Source organism: Phascolarctos cinereus, unplaced genomic scaffold, assembly GCF_003287225.1.
Source record: "Phascolarctos cinereus isolate Bilbo 61053 unplaced genomic scaffold, phaCin_HiC Scaffold_4;HRSCAF=312, whole genome shotgun sequence".
NCBI lineage: Eukaryota > Metazoa > Chordata > Mammalia > Diprotodontia > Phascolarctidae > Phascolarctos > Phascolarctos cinereus.
Genome location: NW_027555847.1, coordinates 706,497,729 through 706,520,039, shown reverse-complemented (window position 1 = coordinate 706,520,039; position 22,311 = coordinate 706,497,729). Strand labels below are relative to the sequence as shown.

Sequence of the window (22,311 nt, the reverse complement as noted above, 5' to 3'; positions counted from 1 at the left end):
ATGAGCTAGTCTGAATGACCTCTAAGGTCCCTTCCAGTCCTCGATCTCTAATCCTATGAAAGGCTGAGAGACAGCTGGAGGGCAGTGGCCTGGATTCATGGTCAGGTGGTTTGAGGGCTGATTTTGTTAACCATTTGACCACCAGCAAATCATTTTTCCTCTCTGGGCCTGAGTTTACTCATCTGTAAATGAAGGGCCTGGAAGAGATGACCTCTAGATAAGGTTCCTCCCAGCTCTAAGATTCTGTGATTTTGTGATTCCTTTTGAAGATAAGTCTTATTCTGCTTGGCCCCAAGGGGCCAGAACCAAGAGGAATGGTTGAGTTTAATTGAATGAATGCAATTAAATTACATTCAATTCCAACTACATTCCAATTGCATTTTTGTTGTAAAGAGGCAGATTCTGCCTTTATGTAAGATGGGAAAAAACTTTCCTAGGAATCAGCTCTTCCCTGAGGAGCATGAGTGGCCTCAGGAGACTGTGGCTTCAAGCAAAGGCTTGCCAGGAATATTTTAGAAGGAGGGTCTTGGTCAGGTTAGACTAGATGATCTCTGAGTTCTCTTTTGCTTCCTAGATTCTGTGATTCATAATCCCTGAAATAGACTCTAAACTCCTCTTGGATGGCTAATCCTGTTTTATTCATCTTTGTACCTCCCCTTGACTTCCTAATGCCTCTCACCTTGTAGACATGCTCGTTAAATGTTTGTTGACTTGATAAGTTATAGTGAAGGTAGTGAATGTAAACTTCTATGCCACTCTAGATAACAGAGAATATTATTCAAACCCACAGTAAAAACCAAGTCAGTGTCTTAGAAGTTAAGGGTCAGAAAGGACCTCAGTCATCTTCCATTGGAAACCCAGGCACTGTGGTGCCTAGAATAGCCCCAGGGTGCTTTGTGGTGGGGTCTGTACTATATTTCCAGTTAGGAGAGGTGACTCCCACATGGAATGTTGGGGAATAGGGAGGTGTGTAATCTTGCATTCTGCCTTGGTCAGACTGCACCTAGAGTACTGTGTTCAATTCTAGGAGTTATATTTTAAGAAAGATGGTGATGAATTGGAAAATGTCTAGAAAAAGATAACCAAGATGGTGAAAGGCCTTGAATTCATGCCCTGTGAACATCAGTTGAAGGAAATGAGCATGTTTAATTTACGGAATGGTAACCTGGAGTGTTGAGATAGAGGGGAGGAGAAGGCTACTGTCTTTAAGAGTCTGAAGCTTTCTTTGGAAGAGGAAATTGACCAATTTGGCTTGGGCCCAGGGCAAAATTAGGAACAATGGGTGGAAGTCCCAAAGATGCCAATTTGGGCTGGATATTAAAACATTTCCTAACATTTTAGAACCGTCCTTAGATGAATGGGCAGCCTTAGGAAGTAGTGGGTTCGAATTCCCTTGCTGTTCAATCATCTTCAGTCATGTCTGTCTCTTCATGACCCCATTTGGGATTTTCTTGACAAAGATCCTTGAGTGGTTTGCCATTTCCTTCTCCAGCTCATTTTACAGATGAAGAAACTATCTCCCTGGAGGTCTTCAATCAATGATTAGACAGCCTTTGGATGGGATTATTTTCCATATGTGGATTAAATTAGTTATGCAGCCACTTGAAATTGTGAACAAATCCCTGAATTTGGAATTGGGAAGAACTGTGTTTGAATCTCACTTCTGCCCATGTGACTTTGGACAAGTCTCAGTTTCCTCATTTTTAAATAAGCAGGTTGGACTAGGTGGCCTTCAAGGACTCACCCAACCCTATCTTTAGGACCCTGTGGTAGCCTCTAAGCTCTATTCCATCTGTAAACTTTTCCTTCTAAGGTTTTTGCAACAAAAGAGAATTTTTAGCAAGTTGTGTGTGCTTTGATTTTCTTGAGAATCACTGGCAAGGAAGTGTGGCTTTGGCCAGGCTGGGCTTTAAATGCAAAAAATGGAAATATATAAGGAGACAGTCTTTGGGGGTGAGGCTGAGGACTTCAGGGGTCAGCACCATAAACCATTAAAGCATTGTAGAAATTAGAGATTCAACATCCAAGCTTGAAGCCTTTGTGTGTTTTCCTGATGTCTCATACTATATAGGATCATAGATTCAGAGGTCAAAGGATTTTAAAGGCCTTTGGGTTTAGCTCTTTTATTTTTCAAATGAGAAAACTGAGGCCCTGAGAGGTTCAGTGATTTTCCCAGGGTCGCAGAGAAGATGGCATGGAATAGAGGAAAGAGTGCTGATTCTGGAGTCAGAAGCTCTGAGTTCAAATTCTAGCCCTTGTATTAAGTCTTTGTGACTTTGGTCAAATTGCTAATTCCCCCGAGCCTCAATTTCCCCTTCTGTAAAAGAAGGGGATTGGACTGGATAATTTTTGATGTCCTTTCAGGTGTCAACTGAGCTAATTAAGCTGGACAGGATTCATATTTAGACCCATAACTCTAATCATAATGTTCTTATGCTCTCAGCTGCCCCTAGAGCAAAGGCTATTAACTTTGGATGAGGGATGAGGATGGGTCATGAGCCTCTTTAGCAGTCAGTCTTTTGAAGCCTGTGGACTCCTCAGAATCATGTATTTAAACAAATAAAATAATATGATATGATTACAAAAGCAATCCACTGTATTGGAACACAATGAGCAAAATGTTTTTGAAAATGAAGTTCCCTGTCTCTGAGATTAATAACCCCTGTCCTAGAGTAACCTCTCAAAAACCAGATGTGTCAATGGATGCAAAATTTTGCTTTGAGGTACTCTTAAATGCCTGCCCTTCTTTAGCAAAGAAAATTGAGACCCAGCGTGGGGGAGTGATTTGCCCAATGTCGCACAGCCAGCAATCAGCGTTGGGTGGCCATTATTGACTCTTAAATATATTTTGCTTTCATATCATCTTCATTTCTAAATACATATCTTCCTCTCCTTCATTCAGAGGGCTGAGAGACATCCCTTAGGACAAAGACCTTTTTAAAAAGAAAAAGTCAGCCAGGCAGCTAGGTGATGCAGGGGAGAGAGCACCAGCCTTGGTGTCAGGAGGGCCTGAGTTCAAATTTGACCTCAGATACTTACTAGCTGTGTGACCCTGGGCAGGTCACTTAACCCTGATTGCCTCAAAAAAGAAAAGACTGCTAAGCAAAAGCAAGCAACTCACATGTTAGCCACGTCTGATGGCATATGTGATTTTCCACAGCCATAGGGTCCCCACCCTTGCAAAGAAGGGAGGGGAGTATATATTCTTCTCTTTTTCAGAGTCTACTTTGAACCTGGGTCTTTTAACTTGATCTTTTCCATTCTCCTCAGCTCTTCCCATCCTTTTCTTCTTAAGCCCTTTGCTTTCTTGACTTGCCTCAAGTCACCCCTTTATTACCAGAATTGCAGTCTGACCCTCTGACTTTCAAATGCATCCCATTTTCCAGAACATACTCTGCTGGTAGAGGATGGTTTGATTTCTGTTTTTTTGTTTTTTGCTTTTTTTAAATTTTAATTTATTTTTGTTTTAAAAGAGAAATGCCACTTTACTTTGAAGGATAAGTTACACAATTAATCAGGATATTAATGGGCAGGGATGAACAAAATAAACTGTTTAAAAAATGTGTGTATCTTATAACAGGCCTGCATAATAATGCGTTATAAGTATTCAAGTCTTATATAAAATGATGAATTGCTGGTCTCAGAAGTTGCAGATGCATTGAAGGAATTCTTAATTTTTTAATCTCTATTGACTTAATTAGACGTACACATACACAAATACAAGTGCCACCCTCTTTAGGTTGTTCCAAAAATCTAGTGCAGTTTTCAGCTTTAATAATATACAACTGCAGTAAGATTTTTGGGACACTTGGTGTGTTTCCCGATTGGTCCATAGAAGAAGGTATTCTGAGTGAAGTGAAGCAGAGGTGGAATTAGGAGAAACTAGTGTTTTGTAGTAGAAGGTGCATAGAATTTGAAGTCGGAGAACCTGCTTTCAAATCCTGGTTTTACTGTATGCATGATACCTATGTGACCATGGCCAATCTACTCCTTCTTCTTCGGGCCTCAGTTTCATCATCTGTAAAGTAAAAGGATTGGACTAGATGGCCTGTCAAGTCTCTTTCAGCTCCAGATCTATGAGCCTGTGACTTCTCTGGGCTTTGGTTTCCTCATCTGGAAAGCTTGCCGGTTAGCCTGGATGGCCTTGGAGGTGTGCTAGAGCTAGCTCTAAGGGATCCGTGAAGGCTGATTGGGAAATTTCCATTGGAAACTGGTAAATGCCACAAATCAAGCCTTGATTAATTCCCTCCTCAGCTCTATGGGTCTGGCACAATGCTCTTCTTGGACTTGCTGTTCCTTCAGTGAAGGGGCTGGCTCTGTTGACTTCCATAGTAGTACCTGGACACTTTAATACAGGAATGCTAGGGCAGGTAGATGGTGCAGTGTTTAGAGTGAAGGTCCTGGAGTCAGGAAGACCTGAGTTCAAATCCAGACTCAGATGCTTACTAGTTGTATGACCCTGGGTAAGTCACTTGACCTGTTTGCCTCAGTTTCCTCATCTGTTAAATGATCTGGAAAAGAAAATGGCAAACCGCTCCAGTATCTTTTAAAATATATATACATATATTATATATATGAATATGTAAATCAATATAAATGTATATATATATGTGTGTGTGTATATATATACATGTGTGTATTAATATATTAATATGTATATATACAGAGAGAGAGAGAGAGAGAGAGAAGAGAGAGAGAGAGAGAGAGAGAGGCAGGCATGCTGGCTTAGCCAGAGCCTAAGAGCCAGGTGTTTTAGGATGGTCTGTTTTGACTTAAATAGGAGCCAAACCGAGACTAGGAAGCATAAAGCCATGTTCTCAAACCTTGCCCGCCCCCTGCCTCTACCAGTAGAATGTTGGCTCCTGGCAGACAAGCATCTGCCATCATATTCTTTGCATCCTCACCACCTAGCACAGTGGCCAGCTCATAGTAAGCCCTTAATAAATGCTAACTGAACCGAATTAGATTCCCAGATGAGGAAACGGCGGTCCATCCAGAGAAAGAAATTGACTACTAAGGCTGACCTTCTCCACTGACAGAGAAGACTGCAATTTAGATTTTTCTGACTTAAAAATCCAGATCCCTTTCCTCCCATCCATGTGGTCTCCGCAGGATAGGTTTTAGAGTTGGAAGGGACCCGAAATGTCATTAAGTCCAACTCCTTTATTTTACAAAGGAAGAAACTGAGGCAAAGAGATAGCTTACTTGACTCAAATCCTGTTATTTTGTAAGTAACGGAGGCAAGATTCTCACCCATGGCCACTGATTCCACTCCTTACTTCTCCCATTATATAAGGCAGACGTGAGAAGGGAGTGCCTTTTAGTTATGGGGAATAGTCAGGGAAAGGCACAGAGAGGTGGGGGATTGAATGTAGTATGTGAAGAATAACACGGAGGCTAATATGTCTGGATTGCGGTATGTGATGGGCACATTCAAATGGTAGGTGAAGCTTGTGGGATGTAGATTTATAGCTAAAAGTGACGTTTGAGAAACTCTCTAGTCTCAGAGAACAGATTGAAACATATTTTTCTGAACATGGCCAATGCGGGAATTTTTTTTGCTTGACTATACATGTTTATAATATTATAATAATAATATAATTCTTCCTTTCTCAATGGGTGATGGGGAAGGTGGAAAGGAGAAAAGACATTGAAAAAATAGAATTTAATTTTTAAAAAGGAAAAAGGGAAAAAAGAGGTTATCTTGTGCTACCAGTTCATGTTACAGATGAGGAAATGGAGGCCCATATAGGTGAAGGGACTTGACCAAGGTCAATTCAATTGGGCAAGCATTTATTAAGCACCTACTGTATGTTGTGCACTGTGGGGTGCAAAGACAAAAATGATATAATTTCTTACCTCAAGTAGCTTGTAGCTTAATAGAGGTGGGAGAGATGGGGGAGTATATAAATAATAATAAAATACCAACTATATACAAGGTAAGCACAAAACAGTAGAAAGAGCACTGGATTTAAAGAGGACCCCAGTTCAAATGCTGTCTCCATTACTTCTTATGAAAGTTTGGTGAGTGAATGAATGTAAAAGCATTTCTTAAGTGCTTACTGGGTGCTAGAAAAATGGAGACAGTCTCCGCTCTCAAGGATCTCATGTTCTAAAGTGGGAGACAATACATAGGGGATTTTAGCTGCAAGTTACATAGAAAGTCCCGTGACCCTTTGGGTTCAGGGACAGAGCAGAAGACATTAAATGACTCAATCCCTTTGGATCTCAGTCTCCTCATGGGTAAGACTGAGGTAGGTAGATTAGATGAGGTCTAAAGACCCATTCAACTTGAAATCTATGATCTTAGAATTTAGGGCTTAGGCAGTGCCAGAGAGCAGGCTTCCAAGCCAGATTCTTTCAAATCTGCTACCCTGTCACTCAATAAAAGGCTTCGTGTTGATTTTTTCCCATTTATTTCATTTCATTTCTTTTGTCATTTATTTCAAATAATCTACGTGAGATGCAAGTGTCCTATTCCTTCCTGCTCTTTTGGCCTCACTGGGACTGGTCAAGACTTGCTGCAGGAAGCAGGCACTGGCCTTCATTTCCCTCAGGACCATCACTCTCAGGGGGTGAGCGGCAGTCTACCCCAGATCCCATCAGCACAGGAAGACTGATGATGCTAGTATGTCACCGTCATTTATCCTTTTTAATTTTCTTTTCCTTTGGGGCAGGAGGGGGAGGAAAGAAGGGGGGGAAATTGCCCTTCCCTTCCCTGAAAGGAATCATCTAACCACATGCCCAAGGAACCTCTGTGGAAAATCCATCATTTGTTTTAATAATGAAAGCTGTCAGGAACCCTGGTTCAGTCGGAAATGATGGCCTGGATAAATATTTGGTCTGTAACTGATTTATGGGCTTGGGGTGGGGGAGAAATCAGATTAGGGGCTAATCACAGCTGTGCAGGAAACTGCTGGGCTGGATGCCGGCACAGATCATGCTGGGGATCGAGAGTGAAGGCACTTTGGTCTAGATGAGCTCAGAGGTTGGTGAAGATTCAGACTGAGGGGCAAGAAGAGGTCTGGGGCACATAGTCTTCCAGGAGAGTGGAGGCTGAGAGGTTACCATCAGCTCTCCAGTACTGAGACATGGCTTGGTGAAGTTTTTTGACCACTCTGACTATTGTAGCCTCCACATTGCTCTTCCTGCCTCCAGTCTCTCCCCACAGAGCTTTTTCAATGGTTTCTTTTTTCAGTCATGCGACCCCATTTGTAGTTCTCTTGGCAGAGATACTGGAGTGGATTGCCAATTCTTTCTCCGGCTCATTTTACAGATGAGGAAACTGAGGCAAACAGGGTGAGGTGACTTGCCCAGGGTCACCCAGCTAGTAAGTATCTGAGGATAGATTTGAACTCAGGTCCTTCTGCCTCCAAGCCCAGCACTCTATCCACTGCGTCACCTAGTAGGCATTTCATAAATGCTTGTTGATGGGTTGTTGACTGACTCACTGACCTCCATTGTGCAAGTTAAATGACATCATAGATATAAAGGGCTTTTTAATCCTTAAAGTAATCCCTATATAAATTGCAATTATTATTTCTATTTTCATTATAATACTAAAAATAAAGACCTTTGTTTAGTGCTTTAAGGTTGGAAGAGTGTTTTACCTTTATTTTCTCTTCTGATCTGTCTCATTGCGAGTCAGTGTGCATAGTGTCATGGGTAGAAGGGACCTCAGAGACCATCTTATTCCAACCCCTCCATTTTACAGATGAAGAAACTGAGGCCTAGAGAAGTTAAATGACTTGCACAAGTGCACACAGACAGTACACATCAGAGGAGGTAGTCTTTCCACCATGGTACAAAGGCTGACCTTAGAGTTAGGATAACCTTTGACAGACACCAACTGTGAGGCCAAGGACATGCCACTTAGTACCCCAAGAGCAAGTGGTCAAGTCTACAAATTGCCTGATTGCATTGGTGGAGGGAATTAACACATGGGGAGTCCCCCACACTAGATGAAATTAAAGATTTGGGCCAAAGGGAAAAATATCATTAAGTAAATGTGTACATATGGCTTATAAAGTCATTCCTTCGTAGGCAACATAGTTAATATGGCTTGCCTCAGAATACTAGCAGTCTCACTCAACTGCCTCCCCTCCCCCCAACACCTTCTACCTGTAGTGTAAATAAATGTGGCAATGTATTAAATATGCTTAGATTCCCATGGAATATATCATGTAAGAGCCTTGTGATCAGATCACCTTTAGAATGAGATGTGTGGTGGGTTATAGACTTCTGGGGTTTCTGGGAAGGGCAGCTTGATTTCCTACCCCTCCCTGACTCATGTACACGTCTGGTTATGTACTGACCATTCCAAAGAATCTCTCATCCTCTGTCTCCTTTTCTGTCTCCTTTCTCTCTCTCTCTCTCCTCTTCCCCTCTTCTCTTCTTTCTTTCTTCATTCCTCCTTCTTCCTTCTCCCTCTCCTCTCCTTATTTCCTCTCTTCTCTCCCTTTGTCCTTTCCTTCTCTCCTCCTCTTCCCTCTTCTCTTCTCCTCCTCTCATCCCCTCTCTCTACCTCTTTTCACTCCTCATTCCCTCTTTTGACCTTTCCTATCTTCTCTTCCTTCTCTTCTTTCTTTTTTCTCTCCTCATTCACTCTTCTTTCTTCTTCTCATTCTCTCCTCCTCCTCTTCTCTCCCTTTCTCCTCTACCCTTTCACCCTTTTCTCCCTCTCTCCTCATCCTCTTTCTTTTTTTTTTTAACCTCCTCTCCTTTTCTTCTATTCTATTTCCTTTCCCCAGAAGCTCAAGAGGGTTAGCGGTCAAGCTTGAAGAATATGGGTGCATTTGCTGTTGGGGTGGGGCAGATCAAGGGCAGGGAAGGAATCCTTCTCCCTCTTGCCCCACCAACATACATATACATATACACTCTTATTGTCTATGGTCTCAATCAATGAGACAGAAAAGAAGGAGTCTGTAGCACTGGGCAAGGAAGCTAGTTGTAGATTCAGTGGGTGTGAAGAACACACTGAAAGATGGGAAATGAGCTGGATGATCTAATGATACACTGGTGCCTCATTTCACTTCAGTGCACAGGAATTGATACTGTTTTGACAGACAGTTGTCTTTTTTTAACTTGCCATCCAAATATATGGTATGGGAGGATTTGGAATCGAAGAACCACATAAGCTCAGAGTTGGAAAGGATCTCAGAGACCACTAAAGCCAACCTAGATCTGAACAAAAATGCCATTTACAGTGTACCTGGTGAGTGGCCATCCAGTCTTTGTTGAAGGACTTCAGAGTAGTACCATCTGAACAGCCCACTTCATTTTGAATTAGCTGTAGTTGTTAGGAAGTTCATTCTTCTATCAAACATTAATTAGCTTCTTGGAACATCTGCTCATTGATCTTGGCTCTTCTCTCTGGAACCAAGCAGAGTACTTCAGATATTTCAAGATAACATTTATATTCCTTAAGGCTTCTATGCTGTCAAATCCTATTCTGTTTTCTCGTCTTCTAGCTTTCCCTCTCCTCCCTTCTTTTTTCTTCTCCCTCTCCTCCCTTCTAACAAGCATTTATTAAACAGCTGCTATGTTCCAGGGTCAAAAAGGCTATCCCAGCATGAATGAAATAGTTCTTGCCCTCAAGCAGCTTACATTCTAAGCTAAACATTGCTCTTTTCTGCCACTCCTCTTCATGTGTGATCACCTTGAGACCTTCACCATCCTGGTTGCTCTCCTCTGGGCAATCTCCAACTCACCAGTGTTTTTCCTAAACTGTATCACTCAGATCTGAGCACAATATTAAATTGGGAAGTCACTTCCTGGCTCTTGGCCTTCCTCCTCTGCAAAATGAGGGGGTTTGACTAGATTATCTGCAAGGTTCTTTTCAGCACTAAGCCACAGAATTGCAGCATTTCCGAGTTGGAAAGGACCTTAGTGTCTACCTAGTCCTACCCAGACTTGAAAGGAATCCTCCACTAGAACCTGTCAGATAAGTGGTCCTCTGGTGAAAACCTCCAGGCTTCAAGAATCTGCTGTCTCTTGCGGCAGCCCATTCGCCCTTTGGGACAGCTCTAATTGGAGGGAAATTTTCCCAATACCCAGACTAACTTAGCCTCTTTCTAGCTTCTACTAGCTCCTGGTTCTTTCTTCTGGAACCAAACAGTACAAATCTAATACCTCCTCCACCTGATTATGGAACATAGGACCAGGGATCTAGGACTGGAAGGGGCTCCAGGGGGCATCCAGTCTAGTTCTCAAATTTTACAGATGAGGAAACTGAGGGCCATAGAGGTGGAATGATTTGACAAGATAATCCTGTTTTCAAGTAATACAGCAAGGATTTGAACCCAGGTCACTATGACTCCAAATCAAGCCCTTTTCCCACTGTACCACTCTGTCTTCACTAATAAAATCTATTGGTTTGAAAAGGAAAGCCAGCCCTGCTATATACCATCTGTGCAGACTTGGCCAAATCACTTAACCTTTTGGGGCCTCAATTTCCCCATTGCCAAAATGTGGGGACTTGCCCAAAATATCTGTTGCCTCCCTCCCAGCTCTAACTCTTGTGCCTTTATGACTCATTATGGGTAGGACATTTACGATGAGTTGTTTTTCTCATAGTCCTGCTGGTTTGCATGGATGTGCCCATGCTCTGGCCCAAGCCCTTGCTTACTGAGTCAAAACTAAGGCAAGGTAATTAGGAATATTTCCCAGGACACTGGAATTTAGAGGGGGTTGACTCAATACTGACCAGAGAGCTCGACAGCTGGCAACTAGACCTGTGGTTTCATTGACATGGGGAACTTTCAGGTGAGATCACTCCTTCAAATGAGACTATATCTGTAAAGCACTTAGCACAGTGCCTGGCATGTGGCAGGCACTTAAGAAGTGCTTGTTCCTTTCCATTTCTCTCTTCTACCAATTCAGGCTGGCACCTTCTCTGCAATCTACAGCCTTAGAGAACTGCCTGGAAGGATGAATGGGTAAAGTAACTTGTCCAGGGTCACCCAGCCAGTACCTGGTAGAGGTGAGACTTCCATTGTTCAAAACCAACTTTCTATCCATGATACCATTAGATCATAATAAAACATAAGGACTTGCCCCTTAATCTCAGAATGACAGGAGCTCAAATTTGAAAGAGATCCTAACTGAACAATTCAGCAAGCATTGATTCAGTACCTACTTTGTATCAGGCACTAGGAATACAAAGAAAATTAAACAACTCTTGTCATCAGGAAGTAGGACTTACTCCCATCTTCCTGACTCCAAGGCCAATTCCACTTGTCTCTTAGCTGCTAGATGGGGGAAAATAACCAGATGGCCAAACTCTAGGTAAAAGCCTTGATGCCTGGTTCCCCCTTCTCCCCACTCACCTCTCTCCAGATAGCAGCTTCCCTATTTTCCCATCCATGGGAACCAGTATCCCATAAAAAGTTTTCTCTTGCCAACATGGAGGTAGTGTTCTTGAGTCCATTCTCAACCAAGTCTTATGTTCAGGGATATTAGGTCTCTCCTTAGTCTCCAACCCAAATGCTTGTCCTGAGTGTATTCTGTGGTGTTTACCCTGGGCAGCAGAATTCCTAGTTATAATTCTGTTTCCTTGATGGATGGTTATGTATTTTTTTTTTTGTGAGATGCTTGGCCAGGAATAGAGGCCATTGAGTTCAAAGTCTTCATTTTATATGTGTGGAAACTGAGGCACAGATAAGTTAAGTGACTTTCCCATGGCCATATAGCTAAATATGTATCTGAAAACCCATGGCTTCCTCTATTGACTATACCTCTTATCTCTTGCATTCTGATTTTGGCTGGGTTAACTTGCCTGTATGGAAATCAGACTCTCCACCTTGACCTCATTAGCAGCCTGTTCCAGGTGATGGAGCTGCAGAGTCCAGAAGGCAGCCAGAGAACCTTTTGTTACCACTTGTTTTTGAAACAGAGCCACTGATGCCTGGGGGCCTGAGTCTGCCTTGGTGGGCTATTTGGTTAATCAGATCAGGCCAAGTGCAAATGAATAGGAGGGAGGCCACTTTGTGAAACTGCAGCCCCCACCAAGCATTTTTTCCTGTGTTAGGAAACAATTATTGGATTAGCTTTTGGTTGAAAGCCGGGGGCAGCATGTGTGTTTGTTTTCTTTCTCAAAACCATGCCCTAAAGATGATTGTGGCATGCTTGTCCCTTTTTGCCACAGTTATTTCCTCCCAATTGGGCCATCCAGATGCCCCAGGCATCATTAATGTGGAACTGGAGCGTTTGACCGGGTGAGGGCTTCAGAGTTCACGGGGATGTGATTCTGCTGGTCAAGGGGTCAAGGAAATAATAATAATAATAATAATAACAACAACAATAATAGGAAGGAGGGGAAAACTCATATTTCTGTAACGCTTTAAGCACTTTCCTTAGCACATGCAAAGATTATCACCACCTCCCCTTTTACAGAGGAAACTGAGGCTCCCGAGAGGGAGCAGTGTCATGAATTTGCTTGAATCATATAGTTAGGAAGTCAGATCATAGAGTTTGTGAGTCAAGAAGCACTGATTAGGCACCTGTCACATATCCTGCACTGTGCTAAGAACTGGGGATCAAAGAAAGGTGAAAACTGCTTAGAGATGGAAGGGACTTTAAAGGTCATTAGTTGTCTTTTCCCCCTCCCCCACCAGCCCATTTTACAGATGAGAAAATTAAGTCATTTCCCAATGTAGCAAGAAACAGATCTAAAATTTGAACTTAGGGGGCTGGAAGCAAGTCATGTTTTAGAGCAAGATTGATGACTATGAATGAATGAATGAATGAATGAATGAATGAATGAATGAATGAATGAATAGCATTTATTAAGCACTTATGTGTCAGGCACTGTGCTAAGCACTGAGGATACAAATACAAAAAGCAAAGACAGCCCCTACCTTTTAAAGAGCTTAGATTGCAATGGAGGAGACAACATACATAGGAAAGGGATGGTCAGGGAAGTTTGCTTTAGCCTAAAAAGTAACAGGGATGAGGAGCAGAACAAAAGAATAGCCTACAGATATATTCTTTCCAGAAGCAGTGGTAGTATTGATTTGATTAGAGTCCTCAGAACAGGAGGTGGAAATCAGGTATATGTGTTAGGGGTTGGGATTAGAAGGGAAGATAGTAATGATGGGGATGAGATCTGAACCCCTAAAAGGAAAAGACCATATCTTTGGGATCTGAACCTCAAAAAAAAGGAAAAGCCCCTAACTTTTCCACACAGCCCAGATCCCTGGCATTCACCTGAGGTATTGCCCATCCCAGTAATCCTTTGAACTGTTCTTTCCTTCTGCCCCCCCAACCCTCAATTCTGTTAATTTTGACCCAGCCCAACCCTTCATTCTCTGTTACCTCCAGACCATCCTAAACTATTTCCCACTCCTTAATCCCATCCAAATCTTCCCGCAATCCCTTTGCCTATAAAAACATCAGCCTTGTCCCTATCAAATGTGCAGACTCACTAGAAATCTCACCACTCCAACTGGTGTTTTAATAAACTACTTGGACTGAAAGATGGTTTGAGTGGTCAAATTCTTTTGAAGCAGACCCATGTCCTTTGCCCTTGCATTTCAGGGTTCCAAAGACCCCCTACACTCCAACACTAATATGACCGAGGTGAAGAAGCATTGTCCTAGGGGTGGAAGCCCAGAGCTGAGTGGCTTTGGTCTTTCAGAGACTGGTCTCTGGAGGTCCAGTTTGGAGAGTGGAACAGCAGCAATGGAAGGGAGGGAAACAACATGGGTCAGGAACCATGGTCCCAGAGACTTTAGCAATTTCTTGGACAGTAAGTGAGAGGAAGAGCTAAGGATGGTGCTGAAGTACAGTAAAGTTTGGAGGAGTGGAAGATTATAGCGGCAGGAAGACAATTCTGTTGAGTACTTATGGAGCATCTAGGGGATGATATTCAGCTTGATGATGAGAAACTAGAGGTCAGGAGAGAGATTAGGGCTGGATTTATCGATTTGAAAATCATTTGCGTAGAACTGAAGCTTGAACCCATGGTAACAAATAAGGTCACCAAAGGAGACAGAAGAGAGAGAGAAGAGGGCTGAACAAATAGTGCTTTGGATTGGGGACATGGCTGATGGTCCAACAAAGGAGACTGAGAAAGAATGGTCAGGGAGATAGGAGGAAAAACAAGAGGGAGCAGTATCATGAAAATCCAGAAAAGTGAGAACCCTGGAAGAGTAACCTCTCAGCCTCAGTCTCCAATTTGCAAAATGGGGAAGGTAGTACTTAGATGACTCTTGGGGCTGTGTTGAGAAAGGCATTGTGATCCACAAAGCAATATGTGATTATACACTCTGATATTACAGTGGGGATTCCTTTGGGTACAATTTGGATTGGATGTCGCTTCCAATTCTCAGGCTTTGTGATTCTGTGACTGCTAAGGTCTCTTCCTATTCTAAATCTATGATATCCTATGAATTTGATTTCACAAGACAGCCCCATCATTTGGGCCACATTAAAAAAAAAACCCAAAAAGATGGGTTACAGAGAACTCTTGGGAAGGTAGGATATTTGAACCTATGAATATGATAAGATTTCTAAGGGAGAAATTGTAGAGATGAGAGAAGAGGATGAACAGAGACAGTGGATAGGGCATTGGACTTACAGTTAGGAAGACCTCAGTTCAAATCTGGCTTCAGACACTTAGTAGCTGTGTGACCCTGATTTATAAAATGGAGGGATAGATGAGATGGGCTCTGAGGTCCCACACTACCACCACCTAGATCCCTGATCCCTGATTCTATGTCCTTCTGTTTCCTTAGGCAAATCTTAAAGCACTCTATAAATGGTAGTTATTATGTTTATTTTTTATTGATGATGATGGTCCAGCAAAGTATACTGAGAAGTGGTCAGAAAGGTAGGACGAAGTGCAGTACAGTGGAAAGAGTTGGAGGCAAAAGAACTGGGTTTAAATGCTGCCTCAGCCACTTACTAGCAGTGTAATCTTAGGGAAGTCACCTAAGCTCTCAAATACCCCTATTTCCTCATCTGTAAAATGAGGGGATTGAACTACTTGGCTTCCAAGGTCTATCTCTAGATCTGTGACAGAAGACAGTTTGTGGTGGAAGCAATTTGGGCAACTGAGAGAATGGGTATGTTTTGTCTTTTGAGCATACCTAATTTCTGTTTCCCAGAAATAAACACATTTCCATTCAAGTCACTTAAAAATGATATCTAATATGGCCCAAAGCTTTTGGGAAATGGTGTTCTTTTTAATTAAATTGTTTCATCTTTGGGATGAACTGGGAAATGTCTCAGGAGCTAGTGACCTTAACTAGCTTTCATTGTTTTTTCCATCCTCTGTTGATGCTTCTATTGCATTGTATTGTATTATATTGTATTTATTTATTTGCGTGTGTGTATGTATTTTCTGTTTACTTTTACATATGTTTATATTATTTTGCTCTGTAGAATGTAAGCGTCTTGAGGGCAGGAACAGTTTTGTAGTTGCCTTTCTATCTCCAGCACCTATCACAGTGCCTGGTACTAGTAAGCACTTAATCCCTGTTGATTGATTAATATCAATGCCAGTTATTATACAGTTATTTGTGCTTCCAATCTATCTCTCATTAAATAAAAAGCATTTATTAGGAACCTACTGTGTGCCAAGATCCTATGCACACACAGACAAAAAAAACTCCAAATACTCCCTGCTTTCAAAGAGCTTATAGTCTCCAGGGGATTGCAACAGTTAAACAAGTAAGTAAATACAAGACAATTTGAGTAGGGAGAGAGAGAGCAGTAACAAATCAGAAAGAGTAGAAAGGAGGCAGAGAACATAGGCCAAATAGAACAAGTCCTGAGGGCAGAGAATTCTGGCTTGGCTGGAACACAGAATTTGGGAAGGATAGAATTCATGATCCTTTCCACTCAAATCTATCTCTCACCCTAATTTTTCTATTTCTGTTGGGAGTGCCCTCACCCTTCCAGTCACCCAACTTCTCCATCTTGGTGTTACCCTCAATAGCTTCCCTCTCTCTCTCTCTCTCTCTCTCTGTCTATCCCCCTCTTCCTCTCTCTCTCCCTCTCTCTTTTTCTGTCTCTCTCTCTCTCCCTCCCTCCCTCCCTCTCCACACACACACACACACACACAAATACAATCATTTGTAAAATCTTGTGATTTTTACTGTCACAGCATTCAATCCATCTCCTTGTCGCCACCCATTTATTGTGGCGTTGTTTTGGCCATGTGTGACTCTGTGACCCATTTGGGATTTTCTTGGCAAAGATACTGGAGTGGTTTGCCTTTTCCTTCTCCAGCTTATTTTACAGATGAGGAAACTGAGGTAAACAAGACAAAGTGACTTGCCCAGGGTCACACAGCTAGTGTCTGAGACCAGATTTGAACTCATGAACATGAGTCTTGTGCTCTATCCACTGTGCCGCCCAGCTCCACTCATGCATACACCATATTAGCCAGAAGCCTCATTTCAGCAGGCACTGTACTTTAGTTCAACTTTATATATATATATCCCCTAGTGTCTAGCACACAGTAGGCTGTTAAATGTTTGTTGACTGACTATACTTACCCTATACTTAATAAAAGTGTTATTTGTTATAGCAGCAGGGAAGGCTTGAAGTAGATGGCTTCTCAGTTACCTTCTGGCTCTGAATCTATGAGCCTGTAAACGTAGGCACACGATGGTTTCCATTTCCGAGAGCTGGTTGTGAAACCACACAGCTGGGTTTTTTTCTTCCACAAGAGGGCATTCTGAGCTATGTTAACACGGTGACATCAAACTCCTGCCCCAACTTCCCTGGGTGCAACTGAACTTTTGTTCTTGGCTGCAGATTGCTGCTTTTCTCCCCATTCCCCTTTGTTGCCAGGTTTCTGAAGTACTCAGTGATCCCCAGAAGTTGACTGGGAAAGGAGGAAAATCCTTTTCAAACCAGCCCAATATCTTTGTAAAGGGCTGCTTTACACAGTCAGTCTCCATTATTTGAGATCCTCTGGTGAGCCAGTTTCTGTACAATCCAGGCCTCTTGCTTCATAAATCTTGGACAAGTCACTGAGCCCCTACTGCAGAGGACAGAGCACTGTATTGTGAGTCAGAAGCCCAGGACAGTAATACCAGCTCTGCTACTTACTACCTCTGTGACCTTGGGCAAGTCACTTAATCTTTACGAACCTTGGTTTCCTCATCTGTAAAATACGTGGGTTGTACTAGATGACCTTGAGTCATCTAGTAAACAGAAAATCATCTCTCTAGGCCTCAACTTCCTAATTTCTAAAATGGAGGGATAGATGAGATGGCCTCTGAGGTCCCATACTACCACCCCCTAGATCCCTGATCCCTGATTCTATGAGCCTTCTGTTTTCTTATGGATAAAAAGGAAGAGATTGGATGAGATGATCTTTGAGGTACTTTTCCCTCTAACCTTCTGTTGCTGTTCTCCCTTCTCCCTCCCACTGCTGGCTTTTTGGCCATGTGGTGACATCATGACTTTAAAGCAGAAAGGGGCATTAGACATCGTTCAGTCAGACCCTGTTATTTTGATGAGGAGGAAGCAGGCTCCTGGGGAGGTGAAGATTTGTTAGAGGTCACACAGGTAGGAAGTGGCAAAGCTGGGAGTTGAACACAAACCCTCTGCCCTCCAATCCATTGCTCCTTTCATGGCATGTTACTGCTTTTTCAGAAGGGAGGATGAGTAATTAAAGACAGAGACAACAGAGTATTTGGTTGCAGTTGGAAAGATTTCACATGGAAGAAATGGGAAGACTAGCGACTGAAAGCTGCAGGACTATCAGTGGAAGAGTCTATAAAGGACTAGACTCAAGCCCGAGATCCTTAGCAGAATATGCCCTTGAGGGCAGAGGTGGTTTTACTTTTTTGTCTTTGAATCTCCATTGCCTAATGTGGTTCCTAGTATGTAGTAGATGCTTCACAAATGCTGGTTGATTGTTTCTTCCTATGTCAAAAGCAGCACTGGACAGTTCCAGGGGACAGCTGGGTATTTACTACCGGTCCATGGGGCACCTACCCTGTTTGTTCTTTTCTATGGAGTCAGAGAAGTCATGGTGTAGAGTTGGAGTTCTTCATATTTTTTGTGTTATAGACCTCCCCCCACCCTTGGCAGTCTGATGAAGCCTAGAAATCTCTTCTCCATATAATGTTTTTAAATGGCAGGCAGGTGGTATAGTGGTTAGAGTACTGGGCCTGTATTCAGGAAGACTTGAGTTCCAATCCAGCCTCAGACATTTATTAGCTGTGTGATCCTAAGAGAGTCATTTTATCTCTGTCTGCCTCAGTTCCCCTATCTGTAAAATGGGAATAACAATAGACCTACCTCCCAGGGTTGTTGAGGATCAAGCAAGATAATAATTGTAAAGCACTTAACACAATGCTTGGCATGGAGGTACTTCATGGATGCTTATTCTCTCTTAAATGTATAAATAAAATACATAGGATTACGATGGAAACCAATTATATTGGAATCCTGTTATTAAAAAAACACTTATCAAAAATAGTTACCAAGAAACACACATACACTGTTAGTTGTCTTTTGAGCTCAAAGAGGACTAAAAGGAGGTCACAATGTTGGGGTTGAGGTACAGTGAGCTTGGAATGCTTTGCCACAGGTCAGGCACATGTAGTCTATATGAACATTTGGAGTGGAGACATTTAAAGTTTTGAAATCTCATGTTCCTCTTGTGCTACTGCAATTCTGCTTTGCTCATAGAGCACAGCACCTTCTTTGATGTAGGGATGGTCCTGTGTCAGTGTCTCCCTTGTTTCACAAAATTCCCAAGTTCTTCAGAGAGACCTTGAGAGTGTCTTTGCATCATTTCTTCTGACCTCCTTTCGATCACTTGCCTTGTGTGAGTTCTCCACAAAGCAGTCTTTTAGCCAGCTGTGTGTTCGGTTTACCTTGGTAGTGTACTTTCCAGGGACATACACATTGATAATGAAGTTGATGCACTCATTGCCAGAGCTAGGTCAGTGTTTGGGAGTCTCTGAAGAAAGTGTGTGAGAGAACAGGTATTAGACTGACTACCAAACTGAAGGTCTACAGAGGTATTGTGCTGACCTCATTGTTGTATGCCTGTATACCAATACCATGCCAGGAAACTGAATTGCTTCCATTCAAATTGTCTTAGGAAGATTCTGAAGATTACCTGGCAGGATAAGATACCAGACACTGAGGTCCTTTCTTGAACTAAACTGCCAAGCATTTAAACTCTGCTTGAGAGAGTACAACTCTGATGGCCTGGCCACATTGTTTGAATGCAAAATGCACACTTGCCCAAAATACTATTTTATGGAGAACTTACCCACGGTGGTCAGAAGAAGTGATTCAAGGACACTCTGAAGGTCTTTCTTAAGAACTTAGGAATTGATCGTGTGATATGGGAGACACTGGCACAGGAGCGCTCAGCATGGTGTGTCCACGTTAGAGAAGGTGCTGTGCTCTATGAGCAAAATAGAATTGGAGCAGTTCGAAGGAAATGCAGGATGCACAAATTGAGAGAATCCACCCCAGATGTTCCCCATGGACTATTTGTACCCGAGCTGTGGTACAGCCTTCTGAGCTTGTATTGGTCTGATCGGCCACAGTCGGCCACACCGGACCTTGACTCTCGGCAGAGTGATGTCATCTGGGTCCTCTTCAAGGATGAAGGAAAATAACCAACCAGCCTGGCTTTTAGGTGACCTGTCCTTGTGAGAAGATGTCAGTGTCCAGTACCCTAGCTTGCCGGGTGATCTTCAGAATCTTTCTAAGACAATTCAAATGAAAATGATTCTGTTTTCTGGCAGTGTGACCATGGGCAAATGACTTAATCTCTCTGAGCAGCCTCAGTTTCCTCATCTGTAAAACAAAGATAGTAGCATCTACCTCCCAGGGTTGTTAATGAGAAACAAAGGTGATAATGGATGTAAAACGCTTGGCCAAAATGTGCTATAGAAATGTACTATGCTTAAAGTGCTAGAGAAATGGTGGTTATCATTGCTGTCCTTGGCCCAAGCCTGGGAAATACCTTGGAAGCAGGCTATGAGATGTCATATAAGAGGAGAGCACTTAGGTCAGTTTAGAACATAATGTGCATGAAGGCCACTGATAGGCAACCAAGCCTGGGAAGTTAGAATGAAGCCGAATTAGAAGGGACTTAAAATGTAAAAAGAAAAAAAGATGTGTTTGTATTTGATCCTAGAGACACGAAGGCTCTATCCTAGAGAACTAGAGATTCTTGACTAAGGGAATGATGTGGTCAGATTTATGCTTTAAGTATATCACTGCTAGTAAATATCTGAGCCAGGATTAGAACTCAAGTCCTCCTGACTCCAATTTCAGTACTCTATCTGCTCCAGTACCTATTCATTCCTGCTTCTTAGTATCCCTACCTTCCTTCAAGGCTCAGCTCAAGGACCACTCCTACATGAGATCTCTCCTTATTTGCCCCTCCTTCAAATGTCCATGTTTCCCTCCAATTGCTTTGTATATAACTTCTTAGAACATAAGCTCCTTGAGGGCAGACTATTTAATTTTTTTGTCTCTATCTCCAGTGCCTAGCACAGTATCTGGTACGTGATATTAACTTAATAAGTACCCTTTGGAGGCAGAAAAGGAGGTTCAATATGATGGTTGGGAGATGACCTTAGTCAGGGAGCAACTTTGTCCAAAAATATGTATTAGCTGTCATGGCATGGCCATTGTTTTGTTCTGTGTAAAGAAGGCTCACTTGGATTCACCTGGTCTGACCTTATGGGGTATCTGGGATGAGTCAATGGCCTAATTGGGGTGAGGGGGAGTGGCACAAACATAAGAGGGGGACAAATATATCCCAAGGTAAATGAGGACAAACTATAGAACACCTCTCCTACAATTTCTTCATGGAAGACTCACTTCTTTTCCAACAGTGAAGGATTTTTTCCCTCCAAGTCAGGCAGATACCTCAGCTCACCATAGAAACAGACCTTCCATGAATGGCATTTAGGTTCCTTTTCAAACTTACATGAGTATTTTTTTTTATTTTAAAAAAGATGAAAACTGAGCCCTAGCTAAACTAGAAACAAACCTTAAAAAAAAGAATCTGTTCCTGTATTGAAAGACGCAGTAAGTTATGTCTCTAGCAGTCTTCTAGTTGAGCATTTCAAAGGGCTTTGCTATGAATCTGTCTTGAACAGTTCCTGCTACAAACAGAAGGTCAGAGAGGACCCCCAGTCAAGTACCCCAGAGGCAGAGAGGGTAGAGGTCAGGGAAGGTTGGAGTTCAGAGTTCAATTAGGACTACCATGCTGCATTGTCCTAGGTAGGTTGGACTTCTCAGTAGATGGCTATGGCACTATTTGAGGGCTATAGGAAATTCAGCTCAATCCAGCAATTGAGATGACTAGTAGTTCAGAGATGGGGAAAGGCTTCAATTCCCCATAATTCAAGTAACTTCCCTTGGTTAACTATTTCCTATTTATCTTGTATATATCTTGTTTTGTATATATTTGTGTACCCTCTCCCCTATTAGACTGTAAGCTCCTTGAGGGCAGGGACTGTCTTTTGCCTTTTTGTATTCCCAGCCCTTAGCATAGTAGGCACTAAATGAATGTTTATTGATTGACTGAAGATGGTGTTTTACCTACAAGGAGGAGAGGGATTCTATAAGGTGGAGTTTTAAAAGAGAGCATTTCAGGCTTTCCTAGGGTAAGAGAGGAAGCCAGTTTCACAGAGTTCAATCTGTCTGTATCATTAATACAGGTCTCTATAGAATTGTACAATGCCAACATAGGTGAGTCCCTCACTTATAGTCACTGTGGCTCTTGGCACTTTTAGACACTTCTTCGCTAGCTCCATTATGTATGGAGAAATCCATGGAAAACTTGGTCAGGCTCCTGGGACCCTGAAGAAAGTGAGCAGGAACACAGCAGGATAATGTGGCTCTCTAATTCCAGCTCTGAAAAATATGACATTCTAGATCCCAAGCAAGGAATTAGGAGTCCAAATGGAGGAGTGAGATGGCACCTGCCTTCAAGGAACTGCCATTCTGGTGATAATGGAAATGTGGTCCATTTGCAAAACTCACAGGGCTTTACAGTGATGATGACAGCATAGTCAATTGTGGAGAGCTTTTCTCTGGGCTTTTCCTCATGTGTGCTTGGTATCACTTAGACCTCCACTGCTTCCCTCTCTGATAATCAGTGGCCTTCAGCGATCCATCAGGACGTCTCTTGGCTCTTCTTTCCCTGTTTCACATTAATCCTCTGCTGATTCCCCTTATTTTGGGTGCCCTTCCTCCTTTAACCACCTTGCATTTATTTTGTGTTTAATCTTTTTCTCTCTCCTCTCTCCCCTCTTCCTCCCTCTTCTCTTTCTATCCCTGTCTCTTTCTCTCTCTCTATCTCTCTCC

The 22,311-nt window shown here is 42.5% G+C and overlaps 1 protein-coding gene across 1 annotated transcript in view; it reads left to right on the top strand.

Moving 5' to 3' along the window:
• Window positions 1–22,311, top strand: part of KSR2 (kinase suppressor of ras 2) — a 582,604-nt gene that overhangs the window by 311,121 nt on the left and 249,172 nt on the right.